The following is an 11722-nucleotide window of genomic DNA, read 5'->3' as shown; positions in this document are numbered from 1 at the left end:
CATGCTGGACCCCAAATATGACAAGGGCATACTTTCTGGGGAAGAGATCAACGGTGCCTATGTGGTCATTACAGCCATGTCTGACCACCTGGGTCTCGATAAAGGCAAAGTTCTAGGCAGTTTGGCAAAGTATCGAACAAAGCAAGGCCTTTGGAAAGGGGATGGAATATGGCAGTCATGCCAGCACATATCTGCAGCCACCTGGTGGAAGGGACTATGTGAATCTGAGGCCCTTGCACCTGTAGCCTCCATCCTCCTCCAAATCCCACCATCATCAGCCGCCTCCGAGCGCAACTGGTCACTGTTTGGGAACACCCACACAAAGGTTCGCAACAGGCTCACAAATGTGAGAGTGGAAAAGCTGGTCGGCATTCGGGCAAACCTACGGCTCTTTGAGCCTGACACAGAGCCATCCTCAACAAGGCTGGAAAGTGACACTGAAGAGGAAGACTCAGAATTGGATGCTGAGGAAGTGGACATGTTGTTGGATGATGATGAGGTCCAGGAAGAGTCTATTGACTGAGCAAAAATGAGAAAAGAGGATTGCTTGAAGGAAGATTTGCATGTTTAATGGGACGTTTTGGAGGATAAGTGGCATTTTTCATTTAACCTTTTGAATGGGACTTTGTGGAGATTTTTGGACAGGGGGCATTTTTGAATGAGCGGGGTTAGGGGATGGTAATATTGAACTCAACATTTCTGTTTTTATTCATCCATGAAACAAGTTATTGAAACGTGTTCTATTCTACTGTACTTACAAATAAATCTGTTGAAATATCTGTTGAAAACATTTTGCATGGAGGTTTTCTTATGATTTCTGTTTATATTTATGCTTGGAAATAATATATTCCCAGTTAGTTCTCCTAAATTCCCATTAATTTCCATAATTCCCATTATTTCCATGGAAAGTTTCCAATATGGAATATTTCCAAAATTCCCAAGCTGAACTTACCATGGAAATTTACCGGAAACTTTTCGGAAATTTACCGGAAATTTTCCGCCCCTTTGCAACCCTAACGTGGTGTAGTATAAATATCTTTCCTTATTTAAATAATTAAGTTTACCAAAAAACAACAACAAAAACTAGCACTACATAGCATGTGACATTACATAGCATAAAAAAACAGATAAGCTGGTACACACCGAGCTGGTTTTCTTTGCAAATCAGTGCCTTGCTGATGTTGTAGGGTCACAAAGATAAAGTTACCACTGCCTGAAGCTTCACAATGATCAGGAACAACCTAAAATTACACCACTTTAGTATGACTTAAACCAAGAGCTAGTACATGCTACAGATTATGAATTACATAGAAGAAACAATATTGACGACATACAGTGTTCAGTGTGCTGATAAAGAGATGAATTATGTTAAAACCATTATTTGAAGCACTATGCTAAAAACGTGTTTTATTACTCTGTGTTCCAGTCATTATCTTTATAGATACTACATCATCTCACCTTATCCGTCTTGTCTGAGTCACTCTAGCTGCTGTGGGAAAATTTCCACAAAAACATTTTTAACTGTGTGTTTATCGATATTGGAAATATTCTCACAGAGCTCAAGTAGCTTATATTTAGTCCTGCATTATTTTGAAATAATGCCCCTCTCATTAATTGAAGTCACAGATAAAGGCTTCCTAGTTTACCCAGGAGGCAACAAAAGGACATTTGATACCTCGGCCAAGTTATTGCAGTCAATAAAACATGTTGGCCAGAGGGCAAAGGCTTAGTGCCAATTAAAGCAACAGCTACTAGTTCAGCTTGGGCAATATGCACATGACACAAGTCAAGACTACAGCTCCACCATCAGACACACCTGTCTGATTACACACGAATTAAACCCCCCCGCCACGAGTATCCCTGTCACCACCCCCCAGATTTCTCTTTATCCACATTGGTGTCTGTTCTCCACTGCACAGCCCATCCAATCAAGTGAGTGCTTTGGTTTGTGGCCAACACGCTCCCATCAGTCCTCTCACACACTACAGTCACAGACTTTAGCTTTCATACTGACCTAACCTGACCTGACTCACAATTTCTGACAATAAATCTATGAGAGGTTTGAGGAGAAAGTACAGGTTCTAACTAAGACTTTTTCTTAAAGCAATAAAATAAAACTGACCTAAAATGGATAGAATAGGTATGAACTAAATTAAATATTCTATACACACAAAAAGCTAAAAGAGAAGAACAGTGACAGCCAAGCTTCTCATATTAATGCAATGTCAGTTACAATTTAGCAGTTACACCACTGGTTAGTTAGCCCTGCAGGCAAACAAAACCCCTGTCACACTGAGGGGTGACACTGGAGGCACGGTTATTAGTTATCTCCCTTTCCTTTGTATTTCTGTCTTTTTAGTGTGCTAGGCATAATGCCAGTCAGCTGATTAATCAGCTAGGACACGATTCGAGCAGAACATAATGAAACTGCAGAGATTATTGCACCAGCGTCTAAAACAAGAGAAAAAAAACTACACAAAACAGACTTAAAAGGCCATCAGAGATTTTTGAAAATGTACCCACAACTAGGATAGGGGCAGAATTTAATCTCACAAAACAATGATAATTATGGCGTTTTGTGCTATTGGCTTGAACTGAAATAGTGTGATACAAGCAGAAAATCCCGCTTTTGACCTTGGAGCCTAGACTGAGATGAACTCAGCAGAGGTAAAGGGTGTTTGAAAAGCTCTACATTGGTACTCTGTGCAAACAATGCCCTTCCAGGAGGGTGTGTACGTGAGCTGAGGCACACAGAGAGAAAGATAGAGCTAGGAGGGGGAGGGAGAGAGGACGCCTGGACTCGAGGCTTTTGAAGGAAGGGTGCATTTGACACAGAGGGACTTAGGAGAAAGGGTAAAAAAAGACAATGAGTGTCAACACTTTCTTTCACCAGCAGATTTAATAAGGTAGACTCTGCACACTAGCTGAAAACCTCTTTTCTCTTGATCCCTTCTGCACTGCTCCTAACAGAACTGGCTAAAACTCAGTAAAAACAAAAGTGCAAGTTATTTACACATTTAACACAAAGTAGTAGTCTTCTTTTTTTGCTGGTTTTAATGTTTCAGATAAAGCATTATTTAATTTGACATTTCTTCCAAACTTTCAAACTTTCAAAGTAAAAGCTATGTAGCAAAAGAACTGTGAATAGCCTTGACCCAAAAAACTGTAATCAACCAGTTTCAAAGGAAACAGGCAATTTTAATGATAGTGAGTTGTTTTTCTAAGCTTTCATTTTTATATAGTAAAAGAGAAAAACAGGGAGGATGTGAAAGCAAAGTGAAAGGATTTGTACGCATTTAACAAATCGATAGCAAAAATATCCCAGTAAGCCAGGATATTACCTAAAGAGCATGACAATGTTTGATGTTCGATAAAACAGAAAAAATATTAATTAATATTTGTATTGTTTTGTGTAAAATAAAATTACTCTTCCTAATTTGACTGAACTCTGTAAATAAAACAATTTGAGGCATTCTGTGGGGAAACTGCTTTCTCAGTAATCAAAGATTTGAGCTGATTAGGGAATAAAGCTACACGCCACTTTGTTTGTAAGAGGATTTTATCTTGACCAAAGAAACAAACAGAAGTGTGCAAATACTTTGGCAAGTTCACATGTGACCAGGGAAAGATGTAAAGTACAGTTCATACAGGGACACACAACAGCAGGGATCAGTCTGACTGCACTTAAACATCCTTTCCTTTCACAAAGAATGGTCCAGTAAAATAAAATGAAGCACCTTTCGTTAGCATTTAGATCAGATGTCCTCAAAGCACTTTAGGGAGTCCGCATTTAATTGGAGGCCACGCTGAAAAAATACACACACACCAAACACTTTGCTCTGAGCAAACACTTAAAAAACACTAACAATCTTGGTATATGTTTGCTGGTTTAGAGCCGTTTTAACCAGCAGTCTCCCCTATTACTTACACAGATGTTCATATTGAAGACAGATGCTCCTTCTTTTTTGATCTATGCTGCTATATTACAGCTCAAGAGCCATACAAAGTGTTACCAACAGCTGCCACTGGGTGAACTTTGAGATCTCTGGATTTGGCAAATTTGGCTTCTTATCGTAAATATTATTTTATGTACCATTTCATGAAGTTAGAAACCTCACTGAGCAAAATTTAATAAGTAAATATTAAAGGACAAAACTGGTTCTAACATAATGGAGTTAGCTTTGGATCTCACAAGGACACAAATAACCTTTCTTAGTGTTTTTCGAAGGATTGTTGCCGTTTTAAAAGGCAAAAGATGCTATTTAATACAGGTTTTCTCCATTTACTGCACTTTGTAAGAACAGATAAACATGGGACAAATATGGTTAAGAGCAAAGGAGGAAAACAAAAACATAGTGTTATCACTCAAACAAGATACACAAGTAGCTGTTTGCTTGCAAAGCTTTCAGGGCAATCTGGTAACAGAGTTAATAAAAGCTATTTAAGAGAAACTGAGAGATTCTAGAAGCTTTAAATAAAAATAATGAAAACGTGTCATAAGAGGATGAGTCAAGAGGCAGTGCATTATAAAAAATGTTTTTTATGTTTTACTTCCTATACTGTGACCTTGTGATATTATAAAGCTAGCATCACAACTTTAATCACGTTTTTAAGCTGTAAGTTATTTAAAAGCTTCATCGATTTTCATGAATCATTCTGACATCAATGATCTGTTAAAAAGTCCAGATTCAAACGTCAGGTTTGATTAAATATTTGAACTTTATCAGCTGGGAGGATAAGATGACCTAACAGTTCGTCTACAGCACAGATAAGTGGACGTGCATCAGTCCACGCGCTAAGGGCACCATTAAGACAACAAACAATACTTACAACCCGTTCAGTCACACACACACACATACGCATGCACACATATCACAAGACTTTTATAGTCCAATCCAACTGCAATATACTCTTTGACGAGAAGTGCATGCACATCCGTGTTACCAGCATATGCAGTAATCTGCTGCTAAGGTTACAGTATCTGTGATGCTCAAACTGAAAGTCATGGTTTAATTTCATATTTTGCTTGTGACATGGCAGGTAAAAATATAAGAATGCATATAAACAGAAGACAAAAAGTGAAAAGTCCCTAACAATAAAACACCAGAGCTACTATAGTCTGAGCTGCAAAGTTTAAAAGTTAATGAAGAATTTTTATATTTTAACAGGGAAAACAAATAATGACAATGACAATATTTCTCACATAATCACACACAAACTATTTTTTCCTAATATGAAATTAATGTGTCAGTCTGATAAATCTAATTCCATAAATATCACGTAATCGTAGTCATTACTAGACATGTCAGCTGTTTTGAAGCACCAAGCTTCACCATAGCAATGAATTAGGAGGGCAAACTGTTTGGTTAACCATTAGCAACCAATACCTAGCATGTTCCCATAAAAGGACACGTTTATTAGTCATAAAGGAGACGCAGATAATGCTGTGAAATGGGAGTTTCAAGTTCACACGAACACGGTCAGGTAGACTTGTGTCATCGGATCATTTGACCAACACAAATACAGTGCGAAATTACATCTATGGTACTATTAATAACACATCTATATAAAAATTACCGCCCACAAATCTGCACAATGTAAATACAAAGCCTACATAATGACAAAAGACAGGTAGCAATGCAAATACATAACAAATATTGAAGTGCAACAGATTTGAAAGTAGGGCTAGGCAGAGTATCAGGTTCAAGTGAAATATAGGACGAGACCTCACTATTCAGAGTCATGTGAAAAACTGCACCTATACACCCTCACGGCTTCTATAGGAATTTTGAGGGTAAATCAGATGCACTTCTTTAATTGATCATCAGCAAGTGTGACCCCCTTTATGAAAAAAGGAAGTTTTTGCAGGTTGCTTGCCTATATCATTCAGGTGTTTGCTAACATCTCCATAAGGAAGACGTCTACAAGGAGTGGATGTCCCAGCAAATTCTCTCCAAGGTCAGACTGCACAATGCTCAGATAAATTGAAATTGAAAAAAATCTATAGCTCTATCTCTGATTCTAGAGGACTCAGTTATCAAATGTTAAAGTTCATGACAGTACAATTAGAAAAAGACTCAACAAGTATGTCTTAATGATTACCAGAGGAACGATTCTTCTCTATTAAATGAACATAGGAGAACAGTCACCGTTTGCAAAGTTCCATCTGAACAAACTACAACAGTTCTGGAACAAGGTCCTTTGGACAATGAGACAAAAGGAAATGTTTGGCTAAAATGAACAGTGCCACATTTGTCGAAAAAAAAAACCCCCAGCATATTAGCACAAGCACCTCATACCAGCTGTGAAGCATGTACATGAACTCCTCTGTGTACCAAAGTATACCATTTGTCCAACACCTGCAGCTTGACTGAAACTGGGCCTTGCAACAGGAAACTGAGCCAAAACTTAGCAGCAATTCTACAACAAAATTATTAAAAAGGAAAAAAGAAATCAAGGTGTTGCAAATGTCCCGACCTCAACCCAACTGAAATTCTGTAGCGGCACCCTAAGAGCGCAGCTCTCTTAGGGTGCCGCTACAGAATTGCTAAGGAAATGCCCAAAAAACCTCAATGAACCGAATCAATGTTGTAAAGAAAAGTGTGTCAAAAATCCTCTTCAACATTGTGAGAGACAAAAGAAAATGTATTGTTCCATCAAGTTATTGCTGTTGAAGGTGGCTCTACAAGCAACTGAACCATGGGGTGGACTTAGTTTTTCACAGGACTCTAGAGGTCCTCTCTTTTTCATTGACTGTGTGTCAGGATTGTATGTTGGTTTGATGTTGCATGTCATAACTTGTTTGTTTGTTTGTGGTGGGGTTTTTGTAAACCTGTGTCAGTGTTTGCATTTCTCTGTGTCTGAACACTTCAGTGCTTGAAATGCTTAAAATGGGCGGCTAAAGAATCTAAGATAATTTTTTTTAATGGTTATTACTTAATCATAATGAATTGGATGAAATGATCTTACTGACCTAAAACTTCTAAAACTTGCAGTGACTCCGACCTGCTTTTTCATTTCCTTTTCTGCTTTTTATTGCGATCAAAGTCCTTGTTAGATTCCATGTGTACTTTTCCACAAATTGAACAATTAACCGACTTTATAGAAAATACCAGCATCGGCCTAAAAAGTTTCTTGGTCTGCATTGCCAACTGAAAAACTGCAGATTTCAAGAAGCAGCCCTGATGACAAAAAGTGAAGGAAAGAGGGACAGCAACTTAATATCTTTAAATAATAACAACTGAATATATAAAAACTTTATGTAAAAAAAAAAAAAAAAAGGTCACATTTCCACATCAGCTAAGAGCTAAACGGGTTGTTATAAATAAACATGGTGATGAAATAGAAATCCCATCAGAAGAGGCACACAGGAGACAACAGGGGATTTTACTGTGAGCAGGAATGTCACCCTGACAACTGGGAGAGTTATATCTAGACAGCAACTCAATGTGAAAGAAAGTGGTCACAAAAACCTAAATACCAAACATTCACTCTCTGAAGGGGAATCTGCTCTGTTCACTCAATATGTGGTCCATTAAAACTACAAGGATCTGCTGTTTGGAGATGCTGAAAAATGTTTTGCTCTTCAAGTTAGTCCCCACAACGATACCTAAAATCAGGAATTACAACTATTCTGCATTAAAAAAAGTAAGTAGAAAAGTAAGCGATTATTTCGTTACTGACTGGTATGACCTTCAAGACAGAAACGCTACTGGAAGAGCAAAAGGCAAGGCCAGAATAATTAATTCAGACTGTAAAGTCTCATCAGGACTATCCAAAGTCCTAGGTCAGGCAGTAAGCAGGATTACAACAATCCTAATTTTTTTGAAAGACGTCATGATGCAAGTTGATTAGTCACACATTGAAGAAGGACCTTTGTAACTGAGAACCAATCCAATGTGCGATACATTTGTTGAGCTGCATTGCAAACATTGTATCAGAAACCACTGTATTAGAAACCAAGCAGCCAACAGGTCTCTGCACAACTTTTTGGGCTATTTTCGGAAAAATGTGGTGCATTTGATGGCATGTTTTATTCTTAATCTATAATCCCTTCTCTGATCATTTAAACAAGCAAGAGACTATTGCAATATGCAATCATGGGTAATGATAGAGGCCAACTTTTTAAGTCATTAACACTGAATGGATGTTACACCTTAATACCCGTCACACAAATTTCTTTTTTAAATAATGGAAGTCTCACTTACATTCATCACATCTGACAGAACTTGAAACTACTGTGTGACATCTAATTTTTAGGGCTGTTTCAGAAGAACAAAGACACAAGCCTAAAGCGAAGTTTTAAGAACTGCTGTGACTGATTGGCAAAGATAAAATAATCAAGAGACTTGAAAAGCTTGTGGCGGTTAATCGTGTCCTGCTTCAAGCACAAAGCAACATCATTATAAAAACAAAACATCCTTTCATAGACTTCAATCATGCTGACAAGTACCAGGAGTGGATGAAAATAAACAGATCATTTCTTTGCTACTTACATTAATCAGCCCAGTAAATACAACAGGACAGCTTGCTAGAATGCTAATAACAGCAGACTAGCTCATGAGTACTCAATATAAAACCACGAAAAATACTCACCGGGGTGCTGCTGTAGCAGTTTTCTTAGCATTTGATTTTTTGTGTGCCGTGGGTAAAGGTTCCTTTATTGTTTCCTGATCAAATGACTTGCTTTCTCATGCTACTGCTGGTTTACCGGCCGGCTTCTGTCCTGTCAGTAAGAAAGAGAGCAACAGTGAGGCAGGGTGGAGGTGGGGCTGCAGGAGCAATGAGAGGGAGGAGGAGGAGGGACGTCCAGGCAAAAGGCGTGCTGGTTTACTATGCTGTGCGCCTGAGCCACAAAGGGCAGATAAAAGCAACTTACAAGAAGGAAAGGACACAAGTCTGTCAGTTACCACGTGTTTCGGTTATCGTGATAAGGCATGACAGGACTTCCCTCTTCCTCATGTACACAGTGATTTGCATCATTCAAATACCACAGGGATCCAGGCTTTAGCCTTAACTGTATTATCCCAACTAGATTTAATCGTATAGCTGGAGAAACAATGACAAGTTTCCTAACACTGCAGGTAACGGATTTATAGCTAGTGATCAGTCATTGATTATTTACTATCTTATAATTTAAACTATGGACATAGATTTAATCTTACAGTTTGAAAATAATTACTTGTAAAAGGTTAATTATAGCAAATGTTTACATATAGCTCATCAGCAGTGGTGTGTGTACAGTAACTAATGTAACGTGCAGTTCACCGGACCACACAGGCCTCCACTTGTTTTTTAAGCTTAACGTAATCATGTGAACAAAACACAGTGTATCAGTTCAGACAGAACATCAGAAAAAGAATGCTTTTTATTAAAGTCCATACCTCCAAAAAACACTTCTAACCGGTTTTGGTCATTTTTTTCTCCACTTAGTCTAAAATAGCAGCAAGACTGCCACAGTCATGATATCATAGAAAATGAATAAATACTCAGAGATCACATAAAATGTCCTTCAAAAAGCATGGAGGAAGAAATTCCTTCGCTGTGCTGAATACGTTTTTAAAGGAGCAACGTCTACATTAAACATTCTTGTTTACTGACTGAAGGAAAGAAAACACTGTAAAATGAGAACTTTAGGTAGCATTTGAGATAATAAAAATTGAAATATAACACCGTGTAGAAGTTTCTAAGAAAAAAAATATCTCGAAAGAAATAAAAGAAAAAAAAACACTCTAGTCTCACAAATTTGGGACTAGAAGCATGAATAAAGTCAAACTTATAAGTAGAGACTAAAAGTGAAATGAGTGGCCCACTCACTGCAGTTTTTCTACTGTCACATCAGTATGAGATGGACTACTTAATTATTGATCAGTTATTGATCAGTATTATCTGTTTTCATTTTATAAAGAGAAACAAAAGTCCTCAAATGTTATAAACACAATGCTGCACGCTTACTCAGACAAACTTTTTAGTTACAACTTTGGATTTTAGCAATTACGACAACAGGATAATGAGGATAAAACTATTTTGGATTCACTGTGAAACTCCAGTGGAACCCTAAAAGGTTTGTGGATTGATTGTTAGTGGTTGTCTGCAGCTTTTGGAAGGTCTCTCATTTCTGTTCAGGAACTCTGACTAGTCTGAGCCTAAATCCCCACAAGACACCTCTGTTTCCCCCACCACCGTCGCCTAACTTTTAAAAACTTTTTAAGTTATTGTTCATTTAGATTACATTCTGAATTTACAATGAACAGTTCTGTAAAACCATTAATTTTTTTAACTAAAGGAATTTTAGTCCTAAAAATAAAAATCATAGTTATAACTGCGAAATTTTGAGAAATGTTGCCATATTTGAGCAGCCTTAGTTTAAAAACTGTATTATTGATAATGCCACCCTAAAGTGAAACTCAATCAAATACACACAGGCAAACGGATTCAACTTACCAGACAAAATCTGTGAAGTTTACTGGCTTATTTATTTTAAGTAAGCAAAGAACAAAGCATCATTGTTCCTACTGCCTCTGGTAAACGCTAAATATATTACCTTGTACCTTGAGGAGGTCAAGCTGGTGTTTGTCCTACACCTGCGTGACTACTTATATAGCCTGAGGTGTCCGCAGCTCCACCAGACTATTATAAAACCCCCAAAATAAAACAAACAAACCAAGTCAAATTTATCTGAACAACCACAAGAAAAAACAACTTAAAAATGAGCCTAGTCATTGTAAACATGCATAACGTAATCAATTCATTCCAATTAATAACCAAAAAACTATGAAATAGCTCCCAAACAGTAATTTTAGCATTTCAAATATATATCTTTGTTAAAGTTTTTCAATAATAGGTGATCAGTAATATGAGGGCTGCATGAACCCTAAGAGACAGAAACACGAGTTAATTATTCTTACCCCTTGGTTGTGTTACATATTCCTGAGCTACAACAGGCTTAGCCTTCATTCTGTTTGGACTTGATTTAGCAGTGTTTACTATTCTGCCTTTGTGTTGTCACTGCTTTACATCTCGGGCAGCACACAGTGAATATAGGGCATTTTTTTACACAAAGGTGCCATTCATATCCCACCGGTTTGTGTGTGTACACAGGGTGCACCTTCTGTGAGTCACTGCTGCCTGACTCTGTAGTAATGTTATCATGTGCAACCCATTGTTAACTTCAAGACTACATCCTGCAAGAAGGGGAGACTGAAGGACTGCTGAGCCCACAGGTGCTATATCACAGGAGGTGATAAGGGAAAAAATGGCTATTGAAAGGAGCAAAACCCCATTTTATATAGTAAGAAAGCTACTAATTATGCTAATGTCTTAATGGGCTAACAGTTGACCAGTAATCCTGTCACCTATAGTCATTATTATGGATAACATAAATATCAGAACCCCAGAGAAGTCAAGCTGGAAGTCATGGATGTCAGTAGTTTATTTATTACTCTCAGTTTTAATTAGGTTTGACCAAAGTGTCACTAAACTCATATTTTAAGTTATTCAGATTATTAAAAGATTAAAAACATGACACCATGAACACCGCAGCATCAACATATCCACCCACAGAGGAGTCGCCCACCCTCCTGCAGCGTTACGGAAATATCCTTTCGCCACCTTTGGACAGTGCAGAAACAAACACCGAGGCGACATGTGAGCGACAAAAGTGTGTGCGAAATGTCAGCGAGATGGTAAAGAAAAAGAAATAAGTTAAACTTACGTGTTTATT

This window comes from Pelmatolapia mariae, linkage group LG6 (assembly GCF_036321145.2).
Source record: "Pelmatolapia mariae isolate MD_Pm_ZW linkage group LG6, Pm_UMD_F_2, whole genome shotgun sequence".
NCBI lineage: Eukaryota > Metazoa > Chordata > Actinopteri > Cichliformes > Cichlidae > Pelmatolapia > Pelmatolapia mariae.
The sequence above is the reverse complement of the archived record's forward strand: the minus strand, read 5'-3'. Positions refer to the sequence as shown.